Source organism: Colobus angolensis, unplaced genomic scaffold (assembly GCF_000951035.1).
Source record: "Colobus angolensis palliatus isolate OR3802 unplaced genomic scaffold, Cang.pa_1.0 Scaffold179, whole genome shotgun sequence".
In the NCBI taxonomy this organism is placed as follows: domain Eukaryota; kingdom Metazoa; phylum Chordata; class Mammalia; order Primates; family Cercopithecidae; genus Colobus; species Colobus angolensis.
Genome location: NW_012114921.1, coordinates 2,564,801 through 2,584,041, shown reverse-complemented (window position 1 = coordinate 2,584,041; position 19,241 = coordinate 2,564,801). Strand labels below are relative to the sequence as shown.

General features: G+C 35.2%; 1 long non-coding RNA gene across 1 annotated transcript; it reads right to left on the bottom strand.

Moving 5' to 3' along the window:
- Window positions 1–477: 477 nt before the first annotated feature.
- LOC105509608 lies at window positions 478–12,407 on the bottom strand. The gene is made up of 3 exons (XR_001001457.1): window positions 11,563–12,407; window positions 10,053–10,138; window positions 478–1,096 (listed from the first exon to the last, which is right to left on the bottom strand). It is a non-coding gene; the product is annotated as an uncharacterized LOC105509608 (long non-coding RNA).
- Between the last annotated feature and the right edge of the window lie 6,834 nt (window positions 12,408–19,241).

The window sequence follows — 19,241 nt, the reverse complement described above, 5'->3', positions numbered from 1 at the left end:
TGAAAAGTCCAATTTAACTGAGAAGCTATGTGCTATAATTGCAGAAAGAGTACACCCCGATGAAGTCGAAATCCAAGTAACATGTATATATTCAAAAGACTCGTTGCTTGCAAAGAAACAGATGCTTCTGAATTGATTTAACCTGAATATCATTTAGCTCCTCCTCAGTTATTATTTTCACCATTTGATTATTTCTCAAGACTATGACAGCTCTGGCATCCTCAGTTCACAGTTCCCAAGGTTGCCCTTGAGATCATCTCCTTTCCCAAGTTGAAAGGAGCAAAACCCATAGAGGAATATGTGGAAATGTTTTACGTTCATGCCTATAAGTTTTGTATATCACTTCTGATCATATTCTATTAGCTACAATTCAGTCATATGACCAATCTAACCACAAAGGAACTACTTCTCTAGTTCATAGTAGTAGTCTAGCCCATACTGCTAAAACCACAAGACTACATCAAAATTTATTTCTGTTTACAAACAGTTTATTGATAGAAAGCATCACAATGTAAAAATGCACTGCCATGCACCCGTCCATTTCATCTCGTGAACCATGGTGTAGTAGCTAATTTAAGGACTTTGGATTCAGAGTTTTCATTTCCCCATGGGAAATTTCTTAAACCTACTATATTTCTCCTTAGGTCTGTTTATAGTCTTTGTAAAATGGGCTTTGGCATCAAATAAGCCTGCAGTTAAATCCTGGCTCTGGCATTGACTGCCAGGAGGTTTGGGAGATGTAGTACTTTTAAAAAATACTCCCAAAGCTTTCAAGTGAAAATTTTTTCTATCAAAAGGTAGGGTTTATGTTTTTCTTCTTGAACCTGGACCCTATGAGTGCTTGACGGAAAGAGTGTGGAGGAAGTGATGCTGTACCAGTTTCTGGCACAGGTTTTATTAAACTGGCAGCCTCCATTTTTGTCTCTTAAGAGGCGTACTCACAAAATCCAGCTGGCAAGTTATGAAGAAGCCCAATAAGTCCTTGAAGAAACCCATGTGGAGAGAAACAGCTGGTCGTGTCTGCACTGCTGGCCATGTGGCTGAGCCACATTGGAAGTGATTCCTGCAAGTCCCTGTTGTATGCCTCCCTGGATGTCTGGTGGATCCAAGAAGGCCTGTCTCAGCCAAACTCTATTTGTAAGCAGATAAATGACAGGTATTGTCTAAAGCAAGTAAGTTCTGAGATGGTTTGCTTCAGAGCAATAGATTACTAGAACAATACAACCGAATTTTGTTTATTCTGTAGAAAGAGCTACCATTAGATTGTTGGCCAATTTCAGAAGAATTTCTATGCCTTATATGAATGTTACAAAATTATTTTGCGTAAAATTCAGCCTATTCAAAATTTTATAAATTTCAATCAGCTTCCTCACTAGACTTCATTAATAAAATAAATTATAATACTTATTGTTTATTGAATTAATCTGTACTAAACACCTCATGAGAGCATTTCTGGTTTTCTAATTTGATTTCATAATAATTATATTAATATATTATTATATCTTTTTAAATTACTGATAAGAAAACTTAGGCTTAGGGAACCTACATAGTAGTTAGCATCACCTGGATAGGCACACTGATGAGTAAACGCTTAAGCCAATCAATATCCTTCCTCCTGTTTTATGCTACTTTTTAATATATATTATCTGATAAATAATAATTAAAAATCAATCATGACAGCAATGACTGAATAGGCTAAGAAAAGGAAATAGCTTGAATAAGACTTTATTGACAAAGTTAGCCAAGTAGTGGAGTGGACAGAGCTTTCTAGACAGACAAAACAGTATAAGCAAAGGCTCTGAGGCATGTCATTTGTTTTGCCAGGGGGCTGCATGTATTTTAGTATTATTGGGATGTTGAGTTTCTGGAAGAGAAAATGTGCAAATGTCTCAGGATCCTCAGAAAGTATGTGAAGGATGAACTAGACTACCTAAGAGTGCTGGGACTACTATAGTGATAGTTAAGGAAAGAGTACTTCGAAAGCTGCAGCGTTTGACATCATGCAGGTGACATGATTCTCTCTTTTACGTGTTTCTCCATTCCTCCAGCTATAAACTCCTCAAGGATAACAAACCAAACTGATGGTTCTGTGTACAGGTCCCATTTGTAATGAATTTTTTAATACAGAAAGATGTTCAAATATATTCCCTGAATGAGTGAATTTTCACTTAAACATTCTAATTTTAATAAAATGTTTCTCAGGATTACTTTAATATCTATCTCCCATTCTCTTCGAATTTTTGAGAGACAATGGATTATTTCAGGACCAACTGAATTTAATAGGCTTATTATACTTTGACCAGTTTTTTACTAGTAAACAATCTGTCAGTATAGGAGTAATTCATATTAAATCCTGTGTAATTTATGTATAGATAGTTTGGCTTTTGTTCATTTGTTTGACCTTTTACTTGTTGATAGGCAAGTAGGTAGGTAGATAGATAGATAGATAGATAGATAGATAGATAGATAGATAGATAGATTTAATGTAAGATGCAAGCTTATGAGATTATGGAGGCTGAGAAGTTCTACAGTCTGAAGGCTGGAGAAGCAGAAAAGCTAGCAGTGTAATTAAAAGCCCTAAGAGTTGGCTGGGCATGGTGGCTCACACCTGTAATCCCAGCACTTTGGGAGGCCGAGGCGGGAGGATCACGAGGTCAGGAGATTGAGATCATCCTGGCTAACATGGTGAAATCCCATCTCTACTAAAATACACACAAAAAAATTAGCCAGACCTGGTGGCAGGTGCCTGTAGTCCCAGCTACTAGGGAGGCTGAGGCAGGAGAATGGCCTGAACCTGGGAGACGGAGCTTTCAGTGAACCGAGATTGTGCCACTGCACTCCAGCCTGGGCAACACAGTGAGACTCCATCTCAAAAAAAAACAAAACAAAAACAAAAACAAAAATCCCTATGAGTTAGAGAGCTAGTTGTATAGATTTTAGTTTGTTCAGTTTGTCTGAGGGCCTGAGAACAGGACCACTATAGATAGCTTCAGATTGATGTCACAGCTCAAGCACTCAAGAGAGTTAATTCAACCTTCCACAATTCTGTTCTATGCAGGCACTCAAGGTGTTGGATAACTCCCACCCACATTAGGGAGGGCCACTGACTTTACTCAGTCTATCAATTGAAATGCTAGCCTCTTCCAGAAACCTTCACAGACACACCCAGAAATAATGTTTAACCAGATATCTGGCATCCAGATATAGCCCAGAGATAGCCCAGTCAAGTTGACACATAAAATTAACTGTTATATCCATATATGCTAGATCTATGATAATAAGTAGACTAAGAGCTGAATTAGGATGAAGAAGACCTGAGTCATAGCTATGACCTCTGTTCCTCTGATAAGTTTTTCATTATGAAAATGATCATCATTTTCTCAGCCCTGGCTATATCAGGATTTTATTATGAGAATCAATACTATCACTTTACTATTTCAGTAATAACTATAGAAGTAGCAGCAGTAGCAAAAACATTAATATTCATGACCAACATAACAACTCCGCTATATCCAATATCATCTTTTACTGGGGACTTGCCAGATGCTAGACACTACAGCCAGACTTTACTTACATTACATCATTTAATTTAGAGTAGCCAATGAGACATGCTCTATTATCTTCGTTCTATTATCTTTCTTATTTACACACTTTTCCTGGCATAAGAGTAGCTTTTGATATAATAATGAAATCAGGCAGATAACAAAACGTGGTGCAACATGATCTTTACCGCATAAATGTAAAATGCAACCAAGGAATAAAACCAGAAAAAAAAATGACTCTCAAATCAAATAAAGTGGCTTAAACATTTTATCTCTATATTTGGTCTCTCCCATGCCATGGCCAGACTTCTTTTTAATTCAAGTAAGGTTGCCAGATTCAGCGAATAAAACTAGAGACTATACAATTAAATTTAAGTTTTAGCAAAACATCAAATATTTAAAAATATAAACATATACCACCTATTGCATGTAACATACATAAGCTAAAAATTATCCACTGTTTATCTGCATTTAATTTAGTTTGATGTGCTGTATTTTCTCTGGCAACGCAATTTCCAACAGCATCTTAAGGGTATGGTATATATGGAATTCAAAAGTACCGACTTTGAAGCCGGGCTCAAACTTCACCTCTGACATCTTGTTGCTTATACAAAATCTGATTCACTTCTCTGTTTGAATTTCTTATCTTAAACTAGGGGAAACATAGTACCTGCCCAATAAAGTTTTGGGAAAAATTAAATGGGTTAAAACAGAAACTTTACTATAGTACCTAAGATAATGTAAAAAAAAAAAATGGTATTCTAGTAATTTTCTGTAGCAGAGGACTTCTCATAATGATTTGTCATTGTTCATTTATCTTTGTTTCCTACATACTAAGAGATATTTGAGAACATGGCATATCTTTTTTTTAATACTATATCTAAATTTATAGCATTATTCTTGATACATGGCATATATTCAATAGCTATGACCTCTGTTCCTCTGATAAGTCAGAATCTGTTCCTCTGATACTTGAATACAACAAATATCTGTTGAATAAATATATCTTTAGTAGATTTCTAAGTTACATCTGATGCCTTATTCTGTTTCATAGTGCACTGTTCATGCGTTTAAAATGTAAACTTATAGTCCCTACCTGAAACCATCTTATGGATATCCTATTAGCAGAGATTAGATGATCTATACCAACAAAATGAAGCTCTATTTCCTTTCTCATAAAATTTAGGAGGCAGAAGGCCAGAGTACCTACTTCATAGAGAAGACCAAAGTGCCTTAAGTGCCAGGGTAAGACACAGAGTGGGATGGCTCTTCTGTGAATGTACTTCTCTGAATATTATCTCCTGTTTTACTTGCCACTTTGTCTTTCATGGTTAGGGTTGCTCTGGGTCACCCTTCCTAAGACGGCCACTTCACAGGCAGCCTCACATATCTGAATCCCAATGCTCTTGGACTCACGCTAATGTTCTGCTCTGGGTGAAGCTTTTTTTTTTTTTTAATTATCATTTATTTATTTAATTTTCCCAAACATTATCTGTCAACCAACTACTTAAAGTTTAATTGGAATGAAACTAAAGTGGGGATTTTCAGTCTTAGTTGTAATTTATAACTGCTTCAACTATTTTTCCAATATACCTGGAGAGCTTTCTAAGGTTGCTGATGCTTCACAGAAGACTTGACTGTCACTCTAGTTACAAGCAATTCTGTTTGTTCACTCAAAGTTTCTCATTCTCATTTCAATGTTTCCAAAAAAAAAAAAAAGAAAATCACTGGAAACAAGGCTGTGGTTTCTATTTCTTATATTGTTATGTAATACAAAGGCGAGACTGAATGCAACTACCATTTATTGTTTGCCAGGAGGGGTCAAGCATATGCTAAATGCTTTACATATGCTTTCTATTTTAATTCCCGCTGCATGCCTGCAGTATAGGTATTATTTTCCCATTTTATGTATCAGGAAAGGTAAAGTGGCTTACCCAAAGACACAGTCTTGCTAAGTGGCAGAGGTAAAATCAAAATCCACATCTGTTTTCTTTGCACAGTATGAGGTTTTAAGGACAGTGTGCTTTAGGAGAATGAGTTCAACTCTAGGTTCTGCTTTTAAATAACTGTGAACACTGGATCAATGCAATCAATTTAATTCATTTTAGTTCAATTCTACATTTACTGAATACCTGTTTTATATAAGACTGTGCAAGACACCACAAGAAATAAAAGTTGAAAAGGAAATGGTGTAAGTTTTCATCAAATTAAGAACACAGTAAAAAAGATTAGCTATACATGCAAAAGCTGCACTAAAAACAAGATATGACAAGTCCTGTAAAACAGCATAAATCGATTACAGACAGAAAAAAAGGAAAGTTGCCAGAGAAGATCAAGAAAAGGAAAATTTGAGCAAGTCACTCAAGGCAAGGGAGTATTAATAGTCACTTTTGAATGTCAACTTGACTGGACTAAAGAATGTCCAGATAGCTGGTAAAACATTATTCCTGTGTGTGTCTGTGAGGGTGTTTGTGGAAGAGATTAAAATTTGAACTGGTAAACAAGTAAAGAAGATCTCCCTCACCAATGAGGTTGGGAAGCATCCAATCCTTTGAGGGTCTAAATAGAACAGAAAGGCAGAGGAAGAGCAAATTTCCTTTCTGTTTGAGTGGGTGCATCCATCTCCTCCTATCCTGGAACATTTTTCTTCTTGGTTCTTGGGCCTTTGAACTAGGACAAATTACCCCACTAGCTTTCCTGGTTCTCCAGTTTAAAGATGTCAGATCATGAGACTTCTCAGCCTTTGTAATCACGTGAGCCAACTGTTATAGTTCCAAAAATAACTATTTCTCTCTCTTCTTTTTTTTTCTCTCTCTCTGTGTGTGTGTGTGTGTGTGTGTGTGTGTGTGTGTGTGTATGTGTGTGTCTCATACTGGTTCTGTTTCTCTAGAGAATCCTGAGCAAAACAGCAGTTTCTCTTAGAGCTTGGGAGACAGCACTCTTGAATTAGAATGTCCTGAACTCATCCTAGCTTTACAGCTATTATGAATGTTAGCAAAGTGCTTAACCTCTTGCAGCCTTGATTTCTTCACGGTCAAAAAGGGATAAAAATATTTTCACCTAATGAGTTTTCTGTGGTTGTGAGAAGCAGATATGCTAGATAGCATTTGTCAAAGTACCTAGCATACCTGCTGACATGAAGTAAGCAAACACTCAATAAAGATTAAAATTTAAGACAAAAGAATTAATATTTTTTATAAGCAGCATGGAGGATGGGAGGTCACAATCAAAATCTCCAGGCACAAAATGAGTAAAAACATAGAAGGCAAAAAAAAAAAAAAGGAAGAAATGTGTTTGTGAAACAGAATATAATTGATGGTAGGATGTAAGCTGATTTGAAAGGGAGGGAGTAGAATGCAGAGTGTCAGGCTGATGGTGTGAGAATAATTGAAGTGAGGTATGACAGGTGGCCCTGATATGGTATTGCTCACAGAGGCTGGATTAACTGGGCGGGAGCAGAGTTGGCCAAGGGAGAACTGGCAGATCTTGGCAACTCTTGAGTTACGGTCTGGAAAGGGATGGGCTAACTCTAATCTTATGCTTTTGCCTTCTGTGTAATAGTATCCTTCATAGAGAAAGAAAAAACAAACAAACAAAAAGATAAAGGTTTCTATTTTAAAAATATATGTATATATACATACATATCTTCGGTTTGGTGCAAAGCAAACTTCAGTTGATGAATGTGGAGCTTGAGAAGGAAGTTTTGTTACAGCAAATCTAACAGTGGGTTGAGTGCTCAACTTGTTCTGAATTCTATAATTATATGTTCTTTATAATCCTCACAACATACTCTGAAATAGAAATCATAAGGATTATTATTTTGCAAATGAAAAAACTGAAGTTTCAGGGGTTTTGCAACTTATCTAAAGTTATGAAGCTACAATGTGGCTAAGCAAGAATTCACACCTAGGCCTAATTTCAGCCACCCATGATTTTATGTAGTATACAGTACTGTCTCTCGTGAAAACAATCAATCCAAATAAGTTAAATCCATTGTAACATCTTAGTGTATGATGGTAAAAACAATCTAGATAATGATACGAATTGATATCTTCAGTAAATTATTAATTACTGTAAAATGTCTTTGTTTTACTAGTAGTAGTTTTGCTAATAAGTATTAATCTCTACCAGACAGTTCACACTTAACCAATCCATTTGATAATCAGTTCATTTATTACAGAGCCTTAACACAGTTATTATGTAGCTCTTTAAGGGTCTGAACCAAGGACAGCATTTTCAAAGCTGGGGTTTATACCAAGAGAACATCATAGAATTGATGAGAGTTGATCTCTACACATAAGGGAATAATGAGTCTTTTTTATCTAAGAGAACTGGAAAGTCTGCTTTTTGAAAGGGTTCCTTGGCAATATAGATATTATCTCAGTTTTATAGATGAGGAGAAGGTTCTGTGGTCCTTTTCAAAAGCACATAGAGTAAGTGTTGGAACTGAGATTTAAGTTTGGAAATGTTTTATTTCCATCCTAGAACTAGAGACGGATCATGAAGAATTGACAAGATTTGATCTTTATTTTCAAATAAAATACAGTCCAGTTGAAGAGTCAGGTATGTAAATACACACACATGAAAAAGAAATAGAATATGGAACAATTGAGCTCATTTGGGTAAAATTATTATATAAGCTCGAGTAAGAAAACTCAGTAGGATTTTAGTCAGACAAAAGAAGGGAGTAGAAGGAATTTCAGACCAAAATGACCAGTTGTCAAGGCATGCTGTTACTAAATGGTGTGTATTGAGAACAGGGGGCATTCCATTTGTCTGTAGCATGGGATTTGAGGAGATTGAAGGCAGAAGAAGGGCTACATTGTGAATAAGCTGAAATTTCAAACTAAAGGTTTTGAATTTAATTTGGTGATGAGTAGGAAAAAGTTAAGTGACAGAAGTAGATGAATTCTAAAATTCTTAAACTATATGTCTATAAAGGAGGCATAGTGTAAAAGTTGACAGGCATATGATATATACAGAAATATGCTGATTTTCCTTTTCTATTTCCAAGACTGACACTAGTAAAAGTAAAGCCATCATACAAGAGTGCATTAGTGAAAACATCACTGCCTGTCAAAACATTTAGAGGAAGGAAAGAAGAAGATATTTTTAGTCTGTGATTGTAATAGAATAGCTGTGAAACAGTTTGATATTCTAGTCTAACAACTTTATAAAGCCACAGCAATGACTACTTTTATCTTCCTCATCAAAGATGATGCACTTTTAATGCTCAAACTATGGCCAAGAACTTGGTCGGTTTCCAAATTAGCAAACAGAACTAATGGATTTGAGCCCATAGAGTGGCTATCCTAAGAAACTTTCCAAGGTGAAGTGATCTTTATTATAATAAAAAGGAAACTATGGTAACTAGGCATAAAAAATTAAAATAAGTAAGCAGTAATCTAAAAGGTACTTATATTGATAACAGTTGATATATAAATGTAGCATTCTTGGGGTAGCTCCTGGAACAGATTCGAACACTCAAAAATATGTGTGTCCTCTGGTTTGAAAGAGCTTTGTACACACTGCAGCGTTATCACATGAGCACTAATAGGACTGGAAATTACACAGTATGTCCTAGAAAGATTGCCTACTAATCCAGTGACTTTCAGTTGAAAGTATGGAGGTAGGAAAAAAAATAGAGAACAATTCAGAGAGCTAATGCCATGAAACTAGAGAACCAGTAAATAGTAATGTTAAACAGATAATAGATTTCCTGGATTGAAGACTCTTCAGGTTAGAATATTTTAATTTTCAAATTAGTAATCAACACACGTTAAAGGTAGAATACTGATTTCATTTGTTTAATACTATAGAAGCAATGAATGCAGAAATCATAAAGAAATTTTTATAGTCTATATAGAACCATCATTTTTTATCTTTGCTACATCAAACTCTACCCATCTTTTTTTTTTTTCCAAGAAGATAAAGTATAATTAATGTATCCAAGAGTTATTCCCTGGTATAAAGCCCTGTCTTCAATGCCATCTAATCCAAGTGAGGAAAACAAGGAGAGGTGGATTGGAGGAAAGAGTGTCAGTAAGGAGAAAACCAGTAATTCCTGCCACACTTTGTATAAGCTGATATTGGTCAGCCTTTGGAAACGACATCTTAAAGTTGTGGATTCTGGCACTCACCCTGTTCTTAATTAAAATATAACATCTCAATTATCTAACTGTCTTTTCCCCAACTGCACTAAGTTCTGCAATAATAGGGACACTACTTAACCACCTCAGCCCTTCTGGTAAGAAAGCAGCTGCTGGCTGGTCTCTTATTGGGAGACTTTTTTTTTTTTTTCCTTCTGAATCTCAACACAATTTCCTTCACTCCTCTACCTTAAATTTGCTAGCATTAAAATAATGTGTAGCATCTCTGCAAAATGGATATTTATAAGATTCCTACCCCTCTCCTTAATGTCACTTCACTGAATATAACAATAAGCTTCTGTTTCTTTTTTTAAAATATGTTAACAATAGTAATAGCAGCAACCACGTACTGAGTGCTTACCTTGAGCCAAGTATTATGCCGAGAGCTTTTGCATATCCATTTAATCCTCACAAAAGTTATCTGGGGTACCATGGTCATTCTAACAGCTGGGGAATCAGGTAAAGGTATGAGTAACTGTCCCATAATTTTATAGTTATTCCTAATGGGTTGGGATTTAGCCAAATATCATTAGATATCAAAGACCTTTCTTTTAATCAGTGATTCCCCAATTTCTATCTCTTTGAACATTAATTCCTTAGGTTGCTCCACAAAAATAAATAAATAAATAAATACATAAATAAATAAATAAATAAGTGATCTGAGATCAAATAAATTTAATAAACACTGCATATTATGTTTTTCCCTTGGAGATTTAAAATGCGTATTAGGGCAATAAAAGTTCTAAAAAGGCATACAGTCAAGAAACCAGTTTAATTTTGATTATCTATAAATTTTCCTAATTTATTTGAGCATGTAAAAGCACGTATTCTCTATAAATTATCTTATACATCACCCACTTTGGAAAATATTGCCATGTTTTTTTCTCTTGAGTCAATAATTATAAATCTCTTTGACTTCCCATTGTCTACTTTTTTGCCTGTATATAAGACTTGCTTAATTACTCCACCTTCTAAAGCCTATCTTAATGGAAGTGGTGCCACCCTCTTTTGACCAGAAAGCTCCTATTGATAGATGAGTAAAGTTGTAACTAAACAATAATCTTATCTCCTTACACTCCTCCCTTTCCTTATCATCTTCTCTCCATCCCCTGTCTTGGACCCTACTAATTTTGACTGGATCTTGAAGTTATAGCTAAGACATGGCCTGCACCAGAAGGTGTCCCAGAAACACACTACCCTTCAGGTTGAATGAGAATCTTATCTCCTATGGTACTATGGTACATAGTTCTGAATGGTATGTGGCTTTTAATTCAGCTCTTGAACACATCAGTATCTGCTACAAAGAAATGTGTAGAATAAGGAGCATGGAATCACAAAATTCACAGACTTCATGGAGACAGTGAATCCAATATAAATTTTACACTCTCAAATAACTACTCTGGCAGATCAAACCCCTTTATTTCTTGAAAAGGTATTTACAAATTAAAATTAAAGCTCTTCACATTGGCCTTTGAGGCTGTTAGCAATATGTACCCTATGAACTGTTGTGGCTTTTAGATTTGTAATTCTTTTTTTTTCCAGCTCAAGTCTTCTCATTCTTTTTTCTACACACGCAGCACGAATATTAGAATGAATATAGGGACAGACAGAATACCATTAAGCAAAAAAGCGAACACTACCAAGTTAATTTGCTATCTTATGCCTCATTTTCCCCATCTGTGGCCTAAACAAAAAGTAACATTCACAATTGTTATTGTTGTGAAATCACCTGGCACCTAATTAGTGTTTAGTCAACGTTAGCATTCTTTTCAATGTCAAAACCTTTATTCATGCCCTTCTTGCCATCTGAACCATAATTTGCTAAGACTCTGAAAGTTTAAGGTTGTTATGAGTTTATTTATAAAGCTTGCCTTTAAAGCCAACCAGAGTGAAACAATAGAAAGGATATAGTATTTGCAATCAGAAAAACCTAGACCTGAACTCTTGCCATCTCCATTTTTTGACTATGTGACTGTAAGTTATTTAACCTCCCAAAAGTTCAGTTTTCCTATCTCTAAAGTCAGGGGTATAACATCTACCTCATGAGGTTACATCAGGCATTAACTGGAATAGCAAAAAAGAAATGTCTAGTATTGTGCTATTGTTAATCTCTTATCATTTTGTGCAGCATTCAACCATAGCATTATTTCTTGACAAATGTTGTGACTGGGTAAGAAAATGTTTCTTCCAGTTAATGCTAGATATTAAACTGGAGGAAATCTACCAGGGTGTCCTAGAAGTTGCTAAGATTTACCAGAATTGATTTTAGCTCTTCCATGTAGGTTTGGGGAGTGCTGCAGTCAGGAGGGACAGAAGAATGTGCAAATGGAAACAGATGAATATTCCAGGCTTCCAGGGTTCATGCAACCCAATCATCAAACTCATATTCCCAGAGCAAGGCTACTTATCCCTGTTGAGCTTGGCAGAGGAACAAAGAATTCATGAGCTATCCGTGCCACAGAATTAGAGACTGAAGCCTGGAATGAAATCAAAGATGGCATTTTGCCCTTCCCCTCGGTAGTGAAGCTATGTACTTGTGTAATGTCTTGTTTCTTCCAAATTTCAGAATGCATTTCTGAGAGTAAGGACATGGGAAGAACCTTTCACTCAATGGATGAGTTACTATACCTGATGCTTCAGTTTTTCTACTTGCTGTTAAAGCTTCACTTTTTCAATCCATCCAGCAAGTATCATTCTAGATTGACCTTCTTCAGTTTCCTTTATCATGACGTTCAAGAACTGATTTATATCACACCAATACTGATTGGCCCAGATTCCAAAACCATATATAATGACCCTGATATTTTTATTAGCATATTTTCTAATTTCTAGACTTGTTAGTTAGTCAACACACAGAAGAACTGTAAATTGCTCCTCTTGTAATAAGTTTCTGTTCTAAAAATAATAAAGGAGCTTACTGATGCCATGAACAATTGCTTCAAGTAAAAACAACATAAGCCATAGGCACAATTCCTGTATAATCTATTGATTTTGTTTGTTTGTTTTGTTTTGTTTTTTGTTTTCTGAGATGGAGCCTTGCTCTGTCACCTGAGCTGGAATAGAGTGGCATGATCTCGACTCACTGCAACCTCCACCTCCCTGGTTCAAGTGATTCTTCTGCCTCAGCCTCCTGAGTAGCTGGGGTTACAGGCACGTACCACCACACCAGGCTAATTTTTGTATTACTAGTAGAGACATGGTTTCATCATGTTGGTCAGGCTGGTCTTGAACTCCTGACCTTGTGACCCACCTGCCTTGGCCTTCCAAAGTGCTGGGATTACAGACGTGAGCCACCACGCCTGGTCGAATATATTATTTTGTAATACCTTACTTTTAAAAATAGCTTTATTGAGATATAGTTAACATATCTTACAATTCATCTCTTTAAAATGTACAATCAGTTTTAGTGTATTTGTAGAATTGTGCAGCCACCACCAGAGTTCATTTTAGATGTGTATCACCTCAAAAAGAAACTCTCTACCCATTAGCAGTTAGTCTGTCATCCCCCTCCCAACTAGACAACCACTAACCTACTTTAATTCTCTATGGCTTTCATATTCCGAATATTTCATATAAATGGAAACACACAATTTGTGATCTTTTAGAATTGGCTTCTTTCACTAAACAAAATATTTATCCATGTTTTACCATGTATCCATACTACATATTTTTTGCTATCAAATAGTATCCTATTGTATAGATATACCACATTTTACTTTTCCATTCATCAGTCCATGTATATTTGTTTCCATTTTTTGAAATAATGAATAATGTGTACAAGTTTTTGAGTGGATATATGTTTAATATTTGGAGGAACTGCCAAACAATTTCTAAATTGGCTTTTGCAAGCCAATGCCACATTTGAAGTAGAAAAGAAAGTTAATTTTGTAAGCTTAATAAATTATGGTTTTTATTATTATTAGAAAAAGATGAACCAGAGGGATTGACAACAGGTTACAGAAACAGTGAGAAGTCCAGTGTTAAAATTTATTTTTTTAATCTCTAGTCCTGTGTTCTTCCACCTATAACTTTCTGAACCAAGCATATTGCAAAGTATGATGATGTTGCTCAGGTCATTTCACTTTATTTTGTTCCAAGCCTCATTTAAATTGTGTAAAAGGACCCAGTATGATATACAAAGCCATTTGTAAGAGAGAGGACAGAATAGGAAAGTTCCAGGTTACGCAATAATAAACTAAAATGGTATTTCTCCAATTTCTAAAGAAAAAATCCTCTCAGATATAGTGATTAAAGCCAAATTAGTAAGTCTTTGTGATGAATTGAAATGCTTAGCTCTGGTGAGTCTTATAGAATTTTGAGATTTTGAGAGAGAGCAAGAATACTCAAGGTGATGTGAAATTATTATCAAGCTTTAGTGTATATGAACACTACCTGGACTTACTTGTTAGAACTGTATATTCCTGGAACCTGTGACATGCATCCTGCAGAGATTCTGACCCAGTGTGGGGTGGGGCCAAGGAAGCTGCACTTTCAACAGGTACATGGGGATTGTTTATATCAGATATCCTATGGATAGTATTTTTTGGTAATACTGGTAGGAGAGACTGAGTTTTGAAATTAAATAGGTGAAATGTAAATTCTTGCTTACCCATTGGCTTGGTAACACTGGACAGTTTCATAGAACAGATGCACAAATTTTCAGTTTCATTAACAATAGTCACTTCACAGAGCTTCCGTGAAGATTCACTGATAAAACCCATTACATATCATTACATATATGTAAAGGATCTGGCTTTAGCTAATGTTGGCTCCTTCCTGCTTCCATAAACCAGAGTCATAAGGGATTGATGGAAATAGGGCTTATACGACTGTGCAAAATGATTGTTGCTTTGTTTTATCTTTTTTCCTTGAGACCAAACTCACCTCTTCTCTTGATTTCTTCATTGTGAGCATCCTGCCTTAGCCCATGAGAAATTTAAAAACACTCTCATTTAGGTGAACTAGCTGCAGCTGCAAACCTGATGGCAGGAACAAGGTACTATATATGCCCAATGTTGATTAGCATCACTGCAGCTCATTATTCTGATCAGCCAGAAGCAATTTACAATCATCTTTAAGCAAGTGCACATCATTTTCATAATTGACTTGCAGGCGCTTTGACACAGCAACTTGTTGTAGCTGTCAATCACTGTCAAAAGATGGAGGAGGAGGCCCTTCTGGAGAGAAAAGCAAAGGCACAGAGCCTGTGCACAGTGGACTGACTGTGGCCAGACAGGAGCTCAATGTGCAACAGTCTGTCTATACATCCTTTCCTAAGTTGCTATTTTTCAGACCTTAGAGAATAATCACTTCTAGATGGAGAAAAGGACCAGAGAGAAGGCAGGACTCAGTGATGCTATTACCTAGTTTAAAGAAACATGCAACAAGAATGACAGGTTTGAGATACACCTTTCTGACCCTCAGATTTTAATATTTGTTCATATTTCCTCTTCTATAACATCTCTTATTTTTCTAGCCATAATACCATAATACAAACAATACTTGGCAGGCAAAATCATTCATTCTTTGAAAGAATTATACATTTTTGGATGACTCCAGAGATATTATATAGCAGATAGATAAATAGATAGATAGATAGATAGATAGATAGATAGATAGATAGATAGATAGATAGATAGATAGATAGATAGACAGGGCTTAAATATTTTCTGAAACAAATAGGAATAAGAATGTTTAAAATGTGTTTATTTCATATAATATTTATTTGAATAACTGTGAAAGAGAACATGGTCTAATTTTTGTATCCATAACACCTAAGAAAGTGAGGAGTGTGAGAATATAGTAAATGACCTTGAAACAAAAATATAACAACAACAACCAAACAAAAGCAAAATGTTGAACAACTGGTATTAAATAAATGTTACTTCCCAAATGTATTATTAGATTTGTCTTAGCAAAATGACATGAACAATATCAACCATAAAAGATTTTCATGCAAATTATAAGAACCAATTATTTTAAAAGCACTTTGAAAAGTACAAAGTTGGGAGCATAGAGCAATGTAAAAAAACAAAAAAAGCAAAGGGGTCTTCATGATGAAGTTGGCTTGGGTTCTAGTTTTGCCAAAAATGGGCGGTGTAACTTAAATACATTATTTTTATTTCTCAAATAAATAAACCTAACATTAGGAGTTGTGATAACTAAATAATATAATGCATATAATATGTAAACAAGATTCTCTGTATGCAATGGGTGCTCGATAAATGGTACTTGTAATGTTTATTGAAGATTCATATAAATGTAAGGGGAAATACACTCTTTGTCGTCTATTAGGTAAAAGTTTTAAATGTCAGTTATTTGAAAGAAACAACTTCAATGAACTGTTCAATGCATCTGTGTTTTTAGTTGTGTGATTGTGGTTTTTTGAATACTGCCCTGTGCTAGACCCATGTAAATAAACATACAATCATCTGAGATAGCCTCAGCACATCTGGAAAGGTGCACTTAACATAAGAAAGCGGGAAAGTGAAACACAGATGTTCAGAATGCCAGGTTGCATGGTCCAAATTCAGTGTGTGAGCATTTCGAGATGGTAGTGACAAAAGCTGAGCTACTTTCTCTTTTACCTGGTTGCAAATACTAAAAGGTGGCTTTGTTTTCTGCACAGTAGTCATTAACCACGTTTTCTGAAGAGATCCTATAGCAGCCTAGGTTGTGTACAATGAACACATGCTAGATATTATTTCCAGGAGAGCAGAAAATATCATTCTTTATTTTTGTTATTTACCCTGAGGATCAGGAGCAGTTCTTTGAAGATAAAAAGGTTTTCATAACTATTTGTTAATGTGTGAATAAAATCGACTTTCTAAAATTTAGAGCACTGAATAAATTGCACTTGTATATCCTGGGTTTGCATCTTTCTACCCTCATTTATCACAGATTAACATGCTGCTTTTTTATGAATGTCAGTAACTCTTAGTATCTAGTAAAGGCCAAAAGGATAGGTACCTTCTGTTACTCTTCTCTTAGAACCCAGATCCATGACAAATGCCTACAATTTGTATTCATGTGTTGTATGTCTGTCTTCTCCTTTCGTACATTTTTAGAGTTTCCTAAATGCCCTGAATTGTGAACATCCACTGTCATGTGTGTGCATGTGTGTACATGCACATGCATATGGACTTGCTCAGCACTATTTGAACTGTTGGAGTGTTTAAATCTGTAGGCTCATGTCTTTTAATGTTCTGAAACATTCTCAGCCATTATTTCTTTAAATATTGATTTCCCTTTTTTTTTGTTTCCTTTTTTGTGGAACTTAAAATAGATGGATATAGAAATTCTGGATCTGTCCTCCGTAGTGTTTAACTTTTCTTTCATAATTTCCATTTTTCTCTTTGCACTGCTATCTGGGAGAATTGTTAACTCAATCTTTCAGAGCATTAGTTCACTGTTTAACTTGATCAAGTCCACTTTTCAGTTATCTATTTTGCTGTAGCTGTGATTTTTAAATTTACATTATCTGTAATTGTTTTTATTTTATAACTGTCTAATTTTTCTGTATATCTTCTGTTCTGAAATTATATAAGTGAATTCCACATTCCTCATTATGTATCAGATGATATAAAATATTATCCTTCCATTTATATTTTAAGGAGCTATTTCTTCTACTTATATTTTAGATTTTAGATCTTGTTACATTTGCCTTCTCTGAATTTTATATTATTGTTTTGTTATATTCAACCCTTACCTTTCTCCCTTTATTCTTCTCATCACAATTTAAAGATGCTCATTTTTCCACTTAAAAAATAAATCTCATAGATTCTGTACATTATATTTTTGTTGGATGTACAGTTTACAAATATTTTCTCTCACTCTATAGGTGGTCTGTTTACTCTGTTGATAATTTCTTTTGATGTGTAGAAGCTCTTTAGTTTAATTAGGTCCTGTTAGTCAATTTTTGTTTTTGTGGCAATTGCTTTTGGAGTCTTTGTTATAAAATCTTTGCCAGGGCCAATGTCCAGAATGGTATTTTCTAGGTTTTATTCTAGGGTTTTTATAGTTTTAGATTTTACATTTAAGTATTTAACCCTCTTTGGTTGAGGTTTTATATGACAAAATAAGGTGTCTAGTTTCAATCTTCTATATAGAGCTAGCAGGTTATCCCAACACCATTTATTGAACATGAAGTAATTTCTCTGTTGCTTGCTCTTGCAGAGTTTGTCAAAGACCAAATGGTTGTAGGTGTGCAACTTTGTTTCTGTGTTCTCTAACTTGTTCCATTGGTCTATGTGTCTGTTTTTGTACCAGTACCATGATGTTTTGGTTATGATAGCCTTGCAGTATAGTTTGAAATTGGGTAGTGTGATGCCTATAGCTCTGTACTTTTTGCTTAGAATTATTTTGGCTATTCAGGCTCTTGTTTGGTTCCATATGAAGTTTAGAATGGTGTTTCCTAATTCTTTAAAAAATATCATTGGTACCTCAATAGAAATAGCATTGAATCTGTAAATTACTTCAGGCAGTATGGCCATTTTAACAATATTGATTCTTATGGAATCTATAAGGAACTTAAGTTAACAGAAAAAAAACAAACAACTGTTAGAAAATGGTCAAAGGACATGAATAGACACTTCTCGAAAGAAGACATACATGTGGTCAACAAGCATATGAAGAAATGCTCAATGTTGCTAATAATTAGAGAAATGCAAATCAAAATTACAATGAGATACCATCTCATTCTCACACCAGTCCGACTGGGTATTATTAAAAAGTCAAAAAATAACAGATGCTGGTGAGGTTATAAAGAAAAGGAAACACTTATACACTGCTGGTGGGAATGTAAATTAGCTCAGCCACTGTGAAAAGCAGTTTGAAGATTTCTTAAAGTACTTAAAATGAACTACCATTCAACCCAGCAATTCCATTACTGGGTATATACCCAAAGGAATATACATTGTTCTACCATAAAGACACATGCACACATATGTTCATTCCAACACTATATTCACAATAGCAAAGACATGGAATCAACCTAAGTGCCCACCAGAGGTGAACTGGATAAAGAATATACGGTACAAATACACTGTGGAATACTGTTCAGCCATTAAAAAATATTATGTTCCTTGCAGTAACATGGCTGGAGCTAGAGGCCATTGTCCTAAGAGAATTAACACAGGAACAAAATACCAAATACTGCATAGTCTCGCTTATGAGTGGGAGCTATACACCGAGTACACACAGACACAAAGAAGGGAACAGTAGACACCAGGCCCACTTGAAGGTAGGTGAGAGCAGGGTGAGGATTGAAAAACTACCTGTTGGGTACTATGCTCATTACCTTGGTATTGAAATAATCTGTACACCAAACTCCTGCAACACACAATTCACCCATGGAACAAATCTGCACACATACCCACTGAACTTAAAAGTTGGAAAAATATATATATATATCGTCCTTCAATGACACATTACTTATGCAACCCTCATCTCTCTCTTCAATATCTAAAGCCATTGAACAAATGTTCTATATATATCTATATATCTCTATATATATATCTATGATCTACGTTTCCATCCTTCATTAATTTCA